This window comes from Dama dama, chromosome 13, assembly GCF_033118175.1.
Source record: "Dama dama isolate Ldn47 chromosome 13, ASM3311817v1, whole genome shotgun sequence".
In the NCBI taxonomy this organism is placed as follows: domain Eukaryota; kingdom Metazoa; phylum Chordata; class Mammalia; order Artiodactyla; family Cervidae; genus Dama; species Dama dama.
The window spans coordinates 11,885,996-11,902,649 of NC_083693.1; positions in this window are offsets into that span (position 1 = coordinate 11,885,996).

Consider the following 16,654-nt stretch of genomic DNA (forward strand, 5'->3'; position numbering starts at 1 on the left):
GCAAAAAATAACGTCAGGCCATTGAATAGAGAGGGTGAGCAGGAAACACCTCTCCACAGGGCTGTCTTCATTTCCCTGCAGAAAAGTGTCAACATATTTACAGAGCTGGCTGTGCATTACAAAGCACATATGCTGACTTGAGTCCTTTTGTCCCTTTTGAAGTCTACGGATAGTCAGAGCATATAGTGTGTATCATGCAGGACTTTTTCCCTTTTGGACTAGAGTGCTTACAAAAAATTTGCCAGTTCCATTGCTGGCAATAGAAGCACATTTTCTTCTGTGTAGGTTGCAAATGATACAGTCCCCAATTCTCTCCTAAGCGCCAAAAATAGAGAGAACAGGCCAAGCCAAGATAAGCAGATGTCTTTCCCCTAAGTCCCAAACAACGTATTTAAGCTCTGGAACTTAACAGCAAAGTGTGTGATGGCTAGAGTATCACTTCTATCAGATTCTCTGTTTATAGAACTAAGCAGGGGACATATACCCCTTATTGCATGTGGTATATGCACAGCTTAAATACTGTTTTTTTAATTTAAATGTTTGCCATTAAATTATTTTTCAAATGGGGAGCTTATTATTGAAGTAAATCTTATGATAACATCTCTTTATAAAGCAATATATCTTTTATGTTTATTTGACTGTAAAATCTATATAAGAAAATTATGGGAATGTCAAAATGATAAAAACTAATCATCTGCCATCACCTAATTCAGATGGGACTCATCTCAGTTATGCTTTTTTTTTCCCTAGCTTCTGTGTATTAGATGTACATATTTTACTTCACTGAAATGATGCAATTGATTAGTATCAGGTTTTTCTTTTCCCCACTGCATTTCATTATCTCTCAAATGGCATCCATTTTTTCACTATTATACATTGAACTTGTTCTAGTGGTAGTAAATGTGATGAATAGTTTGAACCCGCCAACCTCCCTCACAGTAATTAGTTCACAACAGAAGCAATGGGTCAGCATGGTCATTCCGTGCACATACTGACAATACTCAGTGGGGCACCAGGATGATATGTAGGAAACATTTGGCTGCAAATGAAAAGACTTCCCATCCTTTTAAAGTCTTCTGTAAAATAAGCTTCTTAAATTCCCAAGAGAATTATGCTAGGCCAGAGAATCCCTTTATTGTTATCAATGCACAACATCTCATGTCCTATCTGAATGTGTATAATTTTTATATTTTGAGTCTATTTCAATGGGCCAGTGGCTGTGGCATAATGCTTTCTAGTTCCTGTTTGTATGCCTTCCTCTGGTTCATAAGAATGGCCTCTTATGAACCTTCCCATTTGGTATCTTCTATGTGGAATGTGCATGAGTCAGGTAATTTTCACAGAGCTGGGTTTTTAGAAACCTACGTGGCAAACATAGTGCACTTATTGTTTTGTTGCTAAATTGAGGTTTAAGTGCTGATTTCCTGTATAAGATCCCAAAGTGGGAAAAAAAAATTCCAAAGTGAAAAAAAAATTTCCAAGAGCTTCCGTGGTGGCTCAGTGGTAAAAAGTCCTGTGTGTTTGATCCCTGGTCTGGGAGGATCCCACATGCCATGGGGCAGCTAAGCCTGTGAGTCAGAACTACTGAGCCAGTGCTTCAGAGCCCCTGAGCCTCAACAAAAGAAACCTCATTGCTCAGGCAACGAGGAGCCTGAGCATCACAACTCAGAGTAGCCCCCGACTGCCACAGCTAGAGAAAGCCCCCACGCAGCAAAAAGACCCAGTATAGCCAGTAAATAAAAATATCCACACTCTTGCATTGGCCATTGGGAGTTAGTGTGTGAGGAGCACTTCAACCTGACCTCCTACAGAGGGTAGCCGATTAAAAACAGAAAGACAACTCTGGATCTTCTTTGTTGTTGCTAATCACTCAGTCGTGTCTGACTCTTTGTAACCCCGTGGACTGCAGCACACCAGGCTTCCCTGTCCATCACCAACTCTCAGAGCTTGCTCAAACTCATGTCCATCGAGTCGGTGATGCCATCCAATCATCTCATCCTCTGTTATTCCCTTCTCCTCCTGCCTTCAATCTTTCCCAGTATTTTCCCAGTCTTTTCCAATGAGTCAGCTGTTCACATAAGGTGGCCAAAGTATTGGAGCTTCAACTTCAGCATCGGTCCTTCCAATGAATATTCAGGACTGATTTCCTTTAGGATTGACTGGTTTGATATTCTTGCCATCCAAGGGACACTCAAGAGTCTTCTCCAACACAGCAGTTCAAAAGCATCAATTCTTTGGTGCTCATCCTTCTTTATGGTCCAACTGTCCCATCCATACATGACTACTGGAAAAACCATAGCTTTGACTATATGTATCTTTGTTGGAAAAGTAATGTCTCTGCCTTTTAATACGCTGTCTAGGTCTGTCATGGCTTTTCTTCCAAGAAGCAAGTGTCTTTTAATTTCATGGCTGCAGTGACCTTTAGCAGTGATTTTGGAGCCCAAGAAAATAAAATTTGTCACTGTGTCCATTGGATGGCATCACCGACTCAATGGACATGAATTTGAGCAAGCATGAGTTTTGTTCTTTGAATGCTGAATTTTAAGCCAGCTTTTTCACTCTCCTCTTTCACTTTCATCAAGAAACTCTTTAGTTCCTCTTGGCTTTCTGCCATAAGGGTGGGGTCATCTGCATATCTGAAGTAAATGATATTTCTTCTGGCAATCTAGGTTCCAGCTTATGCTTCATCCTACCCAACTTTTCTCATGATGTACTCCACATATAAGTTAAACAGGGTGATGATATACAGCCTTGACATAATTCTTTCCCAGTTTGGAACCAGTTCGTTGTTCCATGTCCGGTTTTAAATGTTGCTTTTTGACCTGCATACAGGTTTCTCAGGGGGCAAGTGAGATGGTCTAGTATTCCCATCTCTTTAAGAGTTTTCCACAGTTTGTTGTGATCCACACAGTCAAAGGCTTTAGCGTAGTCAATAAAGCAGAAGTAGGTGTTTTTCTGGAATTCTCTTGCTTTTTCTATGATCCAACAGATGTTGGCAGTTTGATATCTGGTACCTCTGCCTTTTCTAAATCCAGCGTGAATGTCTGGAAATTTTCGGATCACATATTATTGAAGCCTGGCTTGGAGAATTTTCAGCATTACTTTGCTAGCATATGAAATGAGTGCAATTGTTTGGTAGTTTGAACATTCTTTGGCATACCTTTCTTTGGGATTGGAATGAAAACTGACCTTTTCCAGTCCTGTGGCCACTGCTGAGTTTTCCAAATTTGCTGGCATATTGAGTGCAGCACTTTAACAGCATTATCTGGATCTTATTATGAGGTAGTCATTGGCTGGAGGCGCTGAAGTGAGGCATCCACACTCTTCTGTCTATGAGACAGGTTTGAGCTGCTTTCATCTAATTTGAATCCTTGAGGAAACTGTGTCTTCCTAGGCATGGAATATATGCCTCAGGCAGTAAGCCTCTTGTGGCAGTGGCTCTGAGTATCTTGCTTCTTTTCCTCATTAAGTAGTGGAGTGTTTGTGTGTATGTGTGTGTGAGAGAGAGAGAGAGAAAGACGGAGAGAGAGACAGAGAGGCACAGATAACACACTTGGAAAAAAGCACACACAAAACAAACGTAGGATTCAACAAAAGTTTCTCAGGAGCACCTAAATCCAAAAATAAAATGCTTCCACAACACCCCAAACCTCCTTCCTGTACCTTCCCTCCTTCAGAAATGAAGCTCTACTTAGATTATAACAGATCATGCCAAACACAGTGGCTTGAAACAGCACACGTTTGTTATCTTACAGTTATGAAGGTCAGAAGTCCTAAAATCACGGTGTTGGGAGAACGACCTTCCCGTCTGGATGCTCTAGGGGAGGATCCATTTCTTTCCTGTTCCAACTTCTGGAGGCCACCTGCATTCCTTGGGTCATAGCTCCTTCTTCATTTGTAGAGCTATTGCCATGTTCAGTTGAGTATTTTTTACATGACATCATTCTGACTCTTTCTGTTGCAACCTCTTTGATTCTGACTTCTGTTGCCTCCCTTTTTTACGTTTTAGGACCCTCGCGATTATACTGGGCCTGCGGAATAATTCAGGACAATATCCCCACCTGGAGCTCCTTAACCTTAATCACATCCACAGTGTCCCTCTAGCCATATTTATATATGCACAGACGTTGGAACTTTAGGGCATGGACATCTTTGGGGAGCCGTGGTTCTGCCAACTGCATTAACACTATCCTAACTTCCGTGGTGGCTCAGCGGTTAAAGAGTCTGCCTGCAATGTGGGAGACCCAGGTTCGATACCTGGGTTGGGAAGATCCCCTGGAAAAGGAAATGGCAACCCGCTCCAGTATTCTTGCCTGGAGAATCCCATGGAGGAAGGAGCCTTGTAGGCTACAGTCCACGGGGTCCCAAAGAGTCAGACACGACTGAGCTACTTCACTCACTGATAACTTTTTGCTTTATAGGTTTGTGTTGTCTGAAATTAAACTGTAAGCTCTTTTTTGTGTCTGTATTTTCCCCCCTCAACATGAAGTGAGCTTCATTCTGTAATTCTAGTTCACTGATTCATTACTATAGTATTCCACAATTGTGTACACCACAATTTATGTACACATTCTAAGTGGACGGATGTCTGGGTTGTGCCCAGTTCTGTGCTTTTATTTACACTGCACCTTTTGAGCCTGTGTTTTGATGTTTCTATGAGTGGTATTACTAGAGAATGTGGTGAGAGAAAGCACCACAACTGATGTGAACATACATCCTGATTTGCCTAGGACAGTCCTGACTTATGCCTGCTGTCCTGACATCCTACCTGGTTAGAACCTCCATTTGCTCTCCAAAATATTCACTAGCCATAGTGAATACTTATTTCCAGCTCAAAGAAACGATGCTAGATAATTTCCAATCTGATGATAATTTATGCTCCATATCCTCCCCAACACTTATGAGCAATCTCTTTTTTATAAATTTGTACTTCCCTGGTTACTAATAGAGTTGAGAACCTTTTCATACATTACTGTCCATTTGGAACAATAAATCTTTTGGGAAATCCCAGTGTAAATCACTTTACTATTTTTCACTTGACTCATCTGTCTTCTTATTATTGATTTGTTAAGAATGCTTTTGGTATTCTGGGTATGATTATTTTGTGGGCTACATGAATTGCAAATATCTTCTGTCAGTCTTTGGCTTGCTTTTTCACTCAATCTGAATGTACTTTGAATTATCAATCTTTTCCTGTATGATTAGCCCTTTTTATGTCCTGTTTAGGAACTATTACCCCACCCCCAAGTTCATGAAAATGTCTTCTTTTATTACTTTCTTGATGATTTATTGTTTTGCCTTTTCTACTTAGGTCTACAATATACTGAAACTTGATTTTTGTGTTAGGAGGGTCAACTTTAATTTTTTTCTTCTAAAGGATATGTAGTTGACAGCACCATTTATTTAAAATACTACCCTTTTTTTCATTGCTTTGTATACTAGGTTTTCAAAAATCAAGTGTTACAATATGCATTGGTTTATTTCTCAATTGTTTGTTCTGCTTCACTAGTTTGTCTATCCTCTGTCTTAACTACGGCAACTTTATAGTAAATTACTAAATGTGCAAAAGGAAATTCTCCCTCATTTTTTGTTTGTTTTTAGAGTATCCTAACTGTTCTTGACTCTTCATTTCCATTTAGGTTTCAGAATTATATTATCAATGACCTTCAGGAAATTTGCTGGGATTTTTATTGAGATTGCATAAATCAGTTTAGGAAGAACTTACAAATGTAAGTATTTTTCCAGTATGAGATTATTTTAAAATAAAGGGGAAAATTTCAGTAACATCTAAAATACTGCAATTCTAAATCACTAAAAGAAATCCTGACTTTTCACATAGATCCATGAATATCATGGTGCTGGTATTTAATGCTTGGAAGTCTAGTTTAAGAGTGGCTGTACTAAACCATTTACAGAACATTGCCTTTAACATTTTTTAATTTTTTTTCCATTTATTTTTATTAGTCGGAGGCTAATTACTTTACAATATTGTAGTGGTTTTTTGCCATACATTGACATGAATCAGCCATGGATTTACATGTATTCCCCATCCCGATCCCCCCCTCCCATCTCCCTCTGTACCCGATCCCTCTGGGTCTTCCCAGTGCACCAGCCCCAAACACTTGTCTCATACATCCAACCTGGGCTGGTGATCTGTTTTCACCCTAGGTAATATACATGTTTCGATGCTGTTCTCTCTAAACATCCCACCCTCGCCTTCTCCCTCAGAGTCCTAAAGTCTGTTCTGTACATCTGTGTCTCTTTTTCTGTTTTGCATGTAGGGTTATCATTAGCATCTTTCTAAATTCCATATATATGCGTTAGTATACTGTATTGGTGTTTATCTTTCTGGCTTACTTCACTGTGTATAATGGGCTCCAGTTTCATCCATCTCATTAGAACTGATTCAAATGAATTCTTTTTAATGGCTGAGTAATATTCCATTGTGTATATGTACCATAGCTTCCTTATGCATTCGTCTGCTGATGGACAACTAGGTTGCTTCCATGTCCTGGCTATTATAAACAGTGCTGCGATGAACATTGGGGTGCTCGTGTCTCTTTCAGATCTGGTTTCCTCAGTGTGTATGCCCAGAAGTGGGATTGCTGGGTCATATGGCAGTTCCATTTCCAGTTTTTTAAGGAATCTCCACACTGTTCTCTATAGCGGCTGTACTAGTTTGCATTCCCACCAACAGTGTAAGAGGGTTCCCTTTTCTCCACACCCTCTCCAGCATTTATTGCTTGTAGACTTTTGGATAGCAGCCATCCTGACTGGCATGTAATGATACCTCATTGTGGTTTTGATTTGCATTTCTCTGATAATGAGTGATGTTGAGCATCTTTTCATGTGTTTGTTAGCCATCTGTATGTCTTCCTTGGAGAAATGTCTGTTTAGTTCTTTGGCCCAATTTTTGATTGGGTCATTTATTTTTCTGGAATTGAGCTTCAGGAGTTGCTTGTATATTTTTGAGATTAATCCTTTGTCTGTTGCTTCATTTGCTATTATTTTCTCCCAATCTGAGGGCCGTCTTTTCACCTTGCTTATAGTTTCCTTTGTTGTGCAAAAGCTTTTAAATTTAATTAGGTCCCATTTGTTTATTTTTGCTTTTATTTCCAATATTCTGGGAGGTGGGTCATAGAGGATCTTGCTGTGATTTATGTCAGAGAGTGTTTTGCCTATGTTCTCCTCTAGGAGTTTTATAGTTTCTGGTCTTACATTTAGATCTTTAATCCATTTTGAGTTTATTTTTGTGTATGGTGTTAGAAAGTGTTCTAGTTTCATTTTTTTACAAGTGGTTGACCAGTTTTCCCTTAACATTTTTTTTAAACAAATTAAGAATTTTTTTTTTTCTTAATGAAAAAGGAATCTGGAAGTAGACAGCTGCTGGCAATGGTTCAGAATTTCTAGGTCACAGTTTGTGTCTCTGTCATTCTCTTGGTTTTTCTCTCATAGTCACAAGACTGTTGCCAGGCTCTATGCATCTCAACTGCATGGCAGGAAGGACAAAGAGGGGGAAAGGGTGGCACCAGTAGTGTCTGCTCTGCTAAGAGGGATGCTTTTCTCCACCCACACTATCTGCAACAGGTAAACATGTTCCTCTGCCAGAAAAGTTGCCCTTTTGTAGTAGTGGTGGATGAGTGAGACTGTAGTGGGGAGATGATGTTGAGCGAGCCTCTCCAGAGTCAGTCTCAACTTTTCAGACTTGGGCTAGGTCTCTGGCAAAGAAACACCACAAAGAAACATGATATTAAAATGAGCTGTAGTGCAATGATCACTGAAAACTACCATTTCCTTTTAAGTCTTTTCAAAAATTTTTAGACTCTTTTACCAGAAGTGAAAAGTTAAAAGTTTCTTGGTTCTTTATTTAAATTTAATTTGATCCACCAGAAATTTGCATTGGGAATTTGCTTCTGATACTCCAAAAACAGAGAACTTCTTATGTTTATCTCTGTTATTCACCACAAAATCAGCATAACAGTGTACTAGATAGAAGAGAGAATCAGTTAACATTTATTGATTTGCATTGATATAGAAGTAGGGCAAGGAAATGATGTCTTTGATATTGACATTGGATAAAAATAGTCAATAGGAAGCATAAAAACTATATAAAGTGGCAAACAAATTGTAGATCAACTAGTTTCTCAGTGCTCAGGTAATTGATCATCAGCATAGCACTTCCCATCTTTTCTCCCCACCTTTCATTTCAATCAAGGATTTGGTCTCATGAGTAGCAACTACTTCAAAGAATAAATTTTCCCTCCTTAGAGCAGGGTATAAATAGGCAGAACTGGAGTGGGACTGTTCACACTGGATTTTCAACATGCTTTTCACACCAGTTTCTGGGACACAAGGATAATTTAGATTGCATAATACACAAGAACACTGAGAAGGAGTCTTTGCCTGGTGGTAACATGGAGTCAATGGTGATATCTCAAAATTCTCTGAGTTTTTTCATGAAGTGGGTAAATTGATGGTGGTGATTTTAAACTGAACATGAGTTTGTGATGAGACAGAATTGATTAATTTTAAAAAGGAGAGAAAGGCCACAAAGAAAGAAGGAGGAAGGGAAGGAAGAAAAGGAGGGATGGAAGAAAGGCAGAAAGGAAGAAAGGGAAAGGGAAAAAAATCATAACTTAGAATTGAGGACCTTGACTTCCTTTTCCACTTTCATCACTAATTGTACAAATTTTAGGTTGACCTTCCACCTCCCAATGCCTGAGTTGACATAGGAGCAGGAGCACTTCTTTCTGAATTTATTCAAAGGAAGCAGTGCCCTGAACTACTTGAGGGATACAGATTGGTTAAATGACTGACTGCATACCCCTATTGTCTTTGTTTTGTATCCCTCTAGTTTAGCCAGAGAGTTGGATGGTGAAGAAAGCTGAGCACTGAAGAATTGATGCTTTTGAGCTGTGGTGTTGTAGAAGACTCTTGAGAGTCCCTTGGACTGCAAGGAGATCCAACCAGTCCATCCTAAAGATCAGTCCTGGGTGTTCATTGGAAGGACCAATGCTGAAGCTGAAACTCCAATACTTTGGCCACCTCATGCGAAGAGTTGACTCATTGGAAAAGACCCTGATGCTGGGAGGGATTGGGGGCAGGAGGAGAAGGGGACGACAGAGGATGAGATGGCTGGATGGCATCACTGACTCTATGGACATGAGTTTGGGTAACTCTGGGAGTTGATGATGGACAGGGAGGCCTGGCGTGCTGCGATTCATGTGGTCGCAAAGCGTTGGACACGACTGAGTGACTAGACAGAACTGAACTGAGTTTAGCCAGATCCTCAGATGTGTTCTATGGTTGCAAGTTGTATTGCTTTATCAAAGATGACCTATTTCTAAGATCTAGGCTATGAGCCAGGGTTTGGTAAAATGTAACTCAAGGGGAAAGAGTCTCATTCCTCCTCTTTGTTCATTTGGGTCAGGCTGTAAGTGGCATCTAAGGCAAAGAGAACACATTTATCTGCTGTGCTGCTAGCTTTTGAAATAGAACTAACAAGGAACCCTAGTCTACTTAGGAGCCAATGGGACCTTTCCATTACCCAGTCACCCACTGGTTTCTTCCTAAACCACCCATTTAATTTTTTATTTTCCTTGGCCCCATCTCCCCTTATGGCACAAAGTGAAGAAGAACTAAAGAGCCTCTTGATAAAAGTGAAAGAGGAGAGTGAAAAAGCCAGTTTAAAACTCAACATTCAAAAATCGAAGATCATGGCTTCTGGTCCTATCACTTCATGTCAAGTAGATGGGGAAACAATGGAAACAGTGACAGACTTTATTTTCTTAGACTCCAAAATCACTGCAGATGGTGACTGCAGCCCTGAAATTAAAAGACGCTTGCGCCTTGAAAGAAAAGCTATCACCAACTGAGACAGCATATTTAAAAGCAGAGATGTTACTTTGCTGACAAAGGTCCATCTAGTCAAAGCTATGGTTTTTCCAGTAGTCATGCATGGATGTGAGAGTTGGACTATAAAGAAAGCTGAGCGCTGAAGAATTGATGCTTTTGAACCATGGTGTTGGAGAAGACTCTTGAGAGTCCCTTGGACTGCAAGGAGATCAAACCAGTCCATCCTAAAGGAAACCAGTCCTGAATGTTCATTGGAAGGACTGATGATGAAGCTAAAACTCCAACACTTTGGCCACCTGATGCGAAGAACTGACTCCTTGGAAAAGACGCTGATGCTGGGAAAGACTGAAGGCAGGAGGAGAAGGGGATGACAGAGGATGACATGAGTTTGAGCAAGTTCCGGGAGTTGGTGATGAACAGGGAAGCCTGGCGTGTTGCAGTCCATGGGGGTCACAAAGAGAAAATTCTGAGCGACTGAACTGAAGTAAACAGGCCTCATATCAAATTTCAACTTCTCATCCTTCAAGCCAGTATCTAACCTGTTTTTGCCTTTCCTTTCCTCTTCCCATCAATCTCTTGAGTTCAGTGCCGCCCTTCCCCCTGTCTTTGGTCTTTTTTTTCCTTCCCCTTCTTCCTCATGGCCCTTCCTCTTGGTTTTCTGTTTTTCTCGTTTGCTTTTTGATCTTTTCTCTGTTTGTGCCTTATAGCAGCTAGTATCTTTCATGAACTTAAAAGGAAATATGGAATCTCAGAATCATCAGAGACCTCTGGAAATAGTTAAATCAGCCTCTACCTGGTTCTTTGGAACAAGAACCAAAAGATCATGAAGCCCAGACAAGCATCATGAAGACAGGCCACTGGAAGGTTTATGACAATGAATCAAAGTTGTGATTCATGAATTTGTTTCATTAATTTCCCTTACTAAATACTGATTGAGTCCTGTTTCTTCCAGACTCTGTACCAGGCACTGGAATACAGAAATGAAGAAATCACTTCCTTTGGAAGGGTGTTAAGTTTGTTGTTAATGTGGCAATTCTCATGCTTTTTAAATAAAGAAAGACAATAGGTGTAGGATGTAACGTTGACAGATATGGTCATTAAATGATTTCAGCAAATGTCCAATGATTTGATGATTATCACAAGCAACAAGAAACAATTCTAAGCCAAAAAGTTTGCAATTAAATTAGGATAGAGGAGATCTAGGAAGGATCCCAATTTAATTATATTCTCTCACAGGTGACCTGAGGTCACCTTCAGAATTTTACATAAAATTCTTTATATGACTTTTTAAATAATGAGTTAAGACTTTCTACAAGTCATTAAATATACTCACACTGTATAGACTTTATCCATCTTTTGAAATCTTTAGAAAGGTCTGAAAAGAACCTGGACTCAGATGGTCCTACTATCCTTCCAGAGAAAGTAACTCTTTTTCTTTCTTTCTTTTTTTTAAATTGAAGTATAGCTGATTTTTTAAAATTGAAATATAGATCTGATAGCGTACCTGAAGAACTATGGAAGGAGGTTTGTAACATTTTACAGGAGGCAGGGATCAAGACCATCCCCAAGAAAAAGAAATGCAGAAAGGCAAAATGGTTGTCTGAGGTTGTCTGTTACAAATAGCTGTGAAAAGAAGAGAAAAGCAAAGTGGCGCCAAGAACAGGGACACTGATATACGTGGCATATTGGGCGGAGTGACTCAGGGACCTATTGAGGTCGGTAAGTACTAAGGCATGGGTTAAATGGCTGGCCAGCCCCATTATTTTTCTACTTTACTTCACCATTTGCTTAAATTTCAGGGACTTCTGGCTTCACGGCAATGAATAGAGGCTTGCCTTTAAACAGTAGTTGAACATAATCCTTAGTTTCCTGATAAATGCAGTTTTGATTTAGAAATTTGACTCCAGGTCAAAGAAAATGTTGAATGAGCAGTCAAACAAGGAAAAAATATTCCAATTGATCTCTAGCCCCTATGGGCTCTTATTAAAGCTATAATTCTGCCATTTCAAGGTACATTCTAGCCCTTCCAATATTCAGCAACAGACAGAACACTTATTACATAAATATAAATTAAATGATTAAACTTTACAAAAGGCCCAATTAAAACAATACAAAACATCTCAAAATTTTCTTACTAGCCCTGCCCCGGCTGCTCCAAATGCTTCTGCTCTGCCAACAGTCACAACTCCAAAAGTCTCTCATTTGTTGGAACCTAATGAAAAGTTATGCTAATTTTTAAACTAGATTAGAAGCTGCTATTTCCCATACTGTAATCGGAGAAGAAACCAAAAAACAGCTAGAGAAATTACTTGCTTATGAGAATGCAAATCAAAAATGTCAAAGAGCTATAGATGCAATTTGTGAGACTAAGATTATTATTGATTATTTGAAAGCTTATTGCAATCTAGGATCAGAAACTCAAAAGATACAAATGCTGATTGAGGCAATGGTTACTACCTTTAGAAAGGAAAATGAAAGATGCTTTAATTGTGGAGATAAAAATCATTTAAAAAGGGGCTACCCTAAGAAGGCTAATAAAATATCAAAAAATTTGCCCTCACTGCCGTAGAAGAATGCACTGGGCCAAAAGTTGTAAATTTAAATTTGATATTGATGGAAAACCTATTCTAGGAAACTCCAAACAGGGGACCCCCCAGGTCCCCTACAACAAAAACCAGGGGCAAATTCTATCTTTTCCCTCAAACCCTCAACATCCAGCAGTGCTGCCATCGATATACCAGCCCTAAATGATTTTTTCCTTTACCCTCAAGCAGTCCCTACTAGAGTGCCTACCAGAATTTTTGGACCCCTGCCCCCACAAACTTTTGGTCTTTTGCTTGGCCGATCTAGTCTGACTTCTAAAGGAATTACTGTTCCTCAAAATTGGCACATTATTAGTACTGATTCACAAGATTGCTTTTTAAATATACCTTTACACCCTTTAGACCGGCAGAGATTCACTTTCTCTCTCCCTTATCCTAATCATATCGGGCCTCATAAAAGATTTCAATAGACTATGTTACCTCAAGGTATGCTTAAAAGTCCTGCTACTGCTGCTGCTAAGTCACTTCAGTCGTGTCCTACTCTATGTGACCCCATAGATGTCAGCCCACCAGGCTCCCCTATCCCTGGGATTCTCCAGACAAGAGTACTGAAATAGGGTGCCATTGCTGTCTCCATAACAGTCTTAGTGTTTGTCAGAATTTTGTAGCCAAGGCTTTACTTCCTATGTGACAACAATTCCCTCATGCATACATCATTAATAATATACTATAGCTACAAAAAAGAAAAATGATATTTTTGACACTGAATGGCTATGATATTCTTTAGACTCCGGAGGAAACTGATGAAAATAAAATATTTTTTGAAATTGCAAAACCGGTTCTTCTTGCACGTGCAGTTAGGAAAAAGTTAACTTGTTAAAAATTTTTTTTTTTTTTTTAAGATACAGTTCTGCCTGGGAAACAAAAATAGGCCTAAGAAAAAACCTTAAGTTAACTCTTATCATGTCCTTGGGATACACAGCCCAGTCTATCTAGGACTCCAGCCATTAACAAATTGGTGGAGCTCAAAATATATAAAACAAAAGGATATTTTAAATTTCAAACAGAGAACTATGCCTATGTATCTAAAATTATCTATATCTCAATGTATGTCTTTGTTTTTGGATAGTGTGGAATTAATGAGCTTTATTTGGATTCAGCTTTACATGAACTGAAGGATGTTCAATGTTGGGTATAATGTTTATTTAAATGTGAATGTGATTTAAATATAATTATTTGTTAATTTAGTTGGGACATGTCTTGAGTCATCAACATTATATAATACTTTTATTATGCCTTGGTTTAAGGTAAACTAAGTTTGTCAACAAAAAGGTAACTCTTTATATATATATATATATATACACACAAATATATAGATGAGATAAAAACTTTTAGATAAGCTCTTAGAAATAATTGTATTTTTGATAGAATGATCTATTATCTATAATCTGGAGCCGTCTCTTGGGATTGAAGTGACTTAGGTTTCTAGAGTTGTGCTGAACTAAGTAGTAGAAGTTTGTTGAATGGCTGGGTCATTTCCAAATGAACTAGGATTTTGAAGCATTAATTGCTGAACATTGGCTTACTCTTAAAAGGGGTTTTTCTTGCAGAAGAGCTGAAGAGATTTTGAGCTGTTAATGAATATAAATATATATTTATATATGAATGGATATATATATAATATAATATGATTTGAGAAATATGTTCAACGGTCTATAAAATGCTAACATACAAGACATTTCATGGTTGCTATAGAAAAGTAAAATATATGCTTTTAATAGAAAGATATAAGAAATGGCAAATAAAATGATGAATACAAAAATATTTTTTTAATTGTTGAAACATTTATTATAGAATAAAGTGGTATTCACATAAACTTTACTAGACTAGTTTTTCATTGTCGTTCTAGCTACAGCAAATGTTCTTTCTCCAAATTAAACCAAATTGGAAACAAGAGAAAAATTCTGGGAAAACAATATTTAACAGAATTAACTTTGGTCAGCAGATACATTCAGACTGCAACTATATTAGAAAATGCAGTTGAAATGCTTAGGTGGATCACAATGAAAACCACAAAGTATGGTATGTTTATTTAAAATAAACATTGGATTTGTTTATTATGCTATCATACTTTGTTTTGGCCTTTTAACTTTTAAAGATATCTAGTGCTAGAATTTTAAAAAGGCCTATGACAAATGAAGGAAAATTTTATGGCAAATTGATGTAACTCATTGTCCTGAACTTTCTTCCTCTTCCTTCTTACATGTCTCGATCAATACAAATTCTTCTTTTCTAGGGGCAACACCTCTCTAAGGTAAGACTACACAACATGTTATAACCCACCTTACTTCACAATAATGAGAACACCTAACTCTATAAAAACAGACAATGACTCTGCCTATATTTCTAAGCAGTTCAAACAATTTTTACATTCATTCTCTATTAAACAGATTGCAGACATTCCTTATAGTCCACAAACACAAGACATGATTGGACAAACACATTACACACTGTAGCTGCAAATAAAAAATTAAATAAGAGAAAATACACAAGAACACTTTTGTCTTCCTTGTCCAGAGCAAACTTTGCTAGATTCTGGTGTAGTGTAGTCTTTAAGCCTGTAACTATTGCTGATGTGACTTTATTTCTGTTCCCAATCTGTAAGATTCTTAAAGCAGGACAAAAACAACATTAAAAAAAAAAAAAAAAAAAGACACCATTTCCCGAATGGATTATTAGTTCCTAAGAATATCAGAAATGTGGAATGTTTGCCTTCTTTTCAGGTCTGTCTTGGAAGTGTAGTCATCCTCTTTAACACACTGAACGGTGAGATTCAACAGTTCCTAAGCTGCATTTCTTTTTCAAGGACAAGGTCAAATATATTTGGATGTGAGCAACATTTCATTTGTCAAGTTGTTCTACATCACGTTTTCAATAGTTTCACTTAGGAAAAAATATTTGAATGGTTACTCCTAATCCTTTGCCCCAAATAACACAAACCACAGCCAAATACCAGTCCCAAACAGATTTCTGAATGATTTTTTTTTCTTTTGGACTAAAATATTTCCTAAGAAAGTTTTCATCATTATCGCTTTTCTCTCTTTTTATAACTATTGTTAATATAGCCTTATTTGTTTTATAGTTTTTAAACTTACCACAAAGAGATGTTTTGACAAAAGCGAAAAACAAACAAACAAAAAAAGAAGTTTTAAAACATTATAGGACACTTCCTTTCCTTTGCCCATTTGATATCAAGACGGGTTAACTAATCAATAGAAATCTAAGAAACTAATCTTACAGGGAAAAGATATGCTTCTCTTTCTCCAGATGGATCCAACGAGCTCACATGACTTTCTCTTCAGAAGATTCAACCTAAGGGGGGCCCCAGCATTCAGACTAGAGATGAAACAGCAAAAAACCCAGGAAGAAAGAATTCCAATATAAGCCATGGCGACATTAAAAATTTCCAAAAAACGCCGCACTCGACGTCATCGACCTTATGATCTCTCTACTTGGGGACAGATAAAAACCCTTACTAACTAAACTGAAAACCTGATTTCTCAACAGGGAATGCCTCGGAATCCCAAAAATAATTTTCTTCGCTATGCTTGCTTTGCTTGCTTTTGCTTCCCCCACTCAGGCTGACCTGATTGATCACACTTACTGGGCTTATATACCTAACCTCCCTTTTTTATTGTAGGTTGTAAAGTGGACAGATATAAGACCAATCATATCCACTAATGAGTCAACACATATGCCTCCTCCTTAGAACTTGGAGGGTCCCTCTCATCCTGAAGAAAAAGAAAAACTAATTAATATCGTTCTAGGTTATGAAGTCCTTCCTTTATGTATGGGCCCAGCAGAATTATGTATAAACGTTAGTCGACAAACTTGGGCTTTCGTCCTGCCTCCAGAAAAGGATTTTCGGACACTACTTAGATTATTTACTGCCCTTTCTTTGTCAGTAAACCATGTTTATACTACTGAAACTTTAGAGAAAGAATTAGGGAAAGAACAAAGAACAACATGCCAAGGGTTTACTAATAAGAACTTTAAATATATTCCTGTTCACTGGGACAAATGTCAGGCCAAACCAGGAAAATTAGTGTTTATAGCTAATCATACAATTGTCAATTGGGGAACCCATAGTATGTGGTTATTGAACTGCTCAGATGATATTAACTATACTATGTATGATTACATTACTCAAGTAACATAGAAGGTTACTAATACTACAATAGAACATTACCATGACA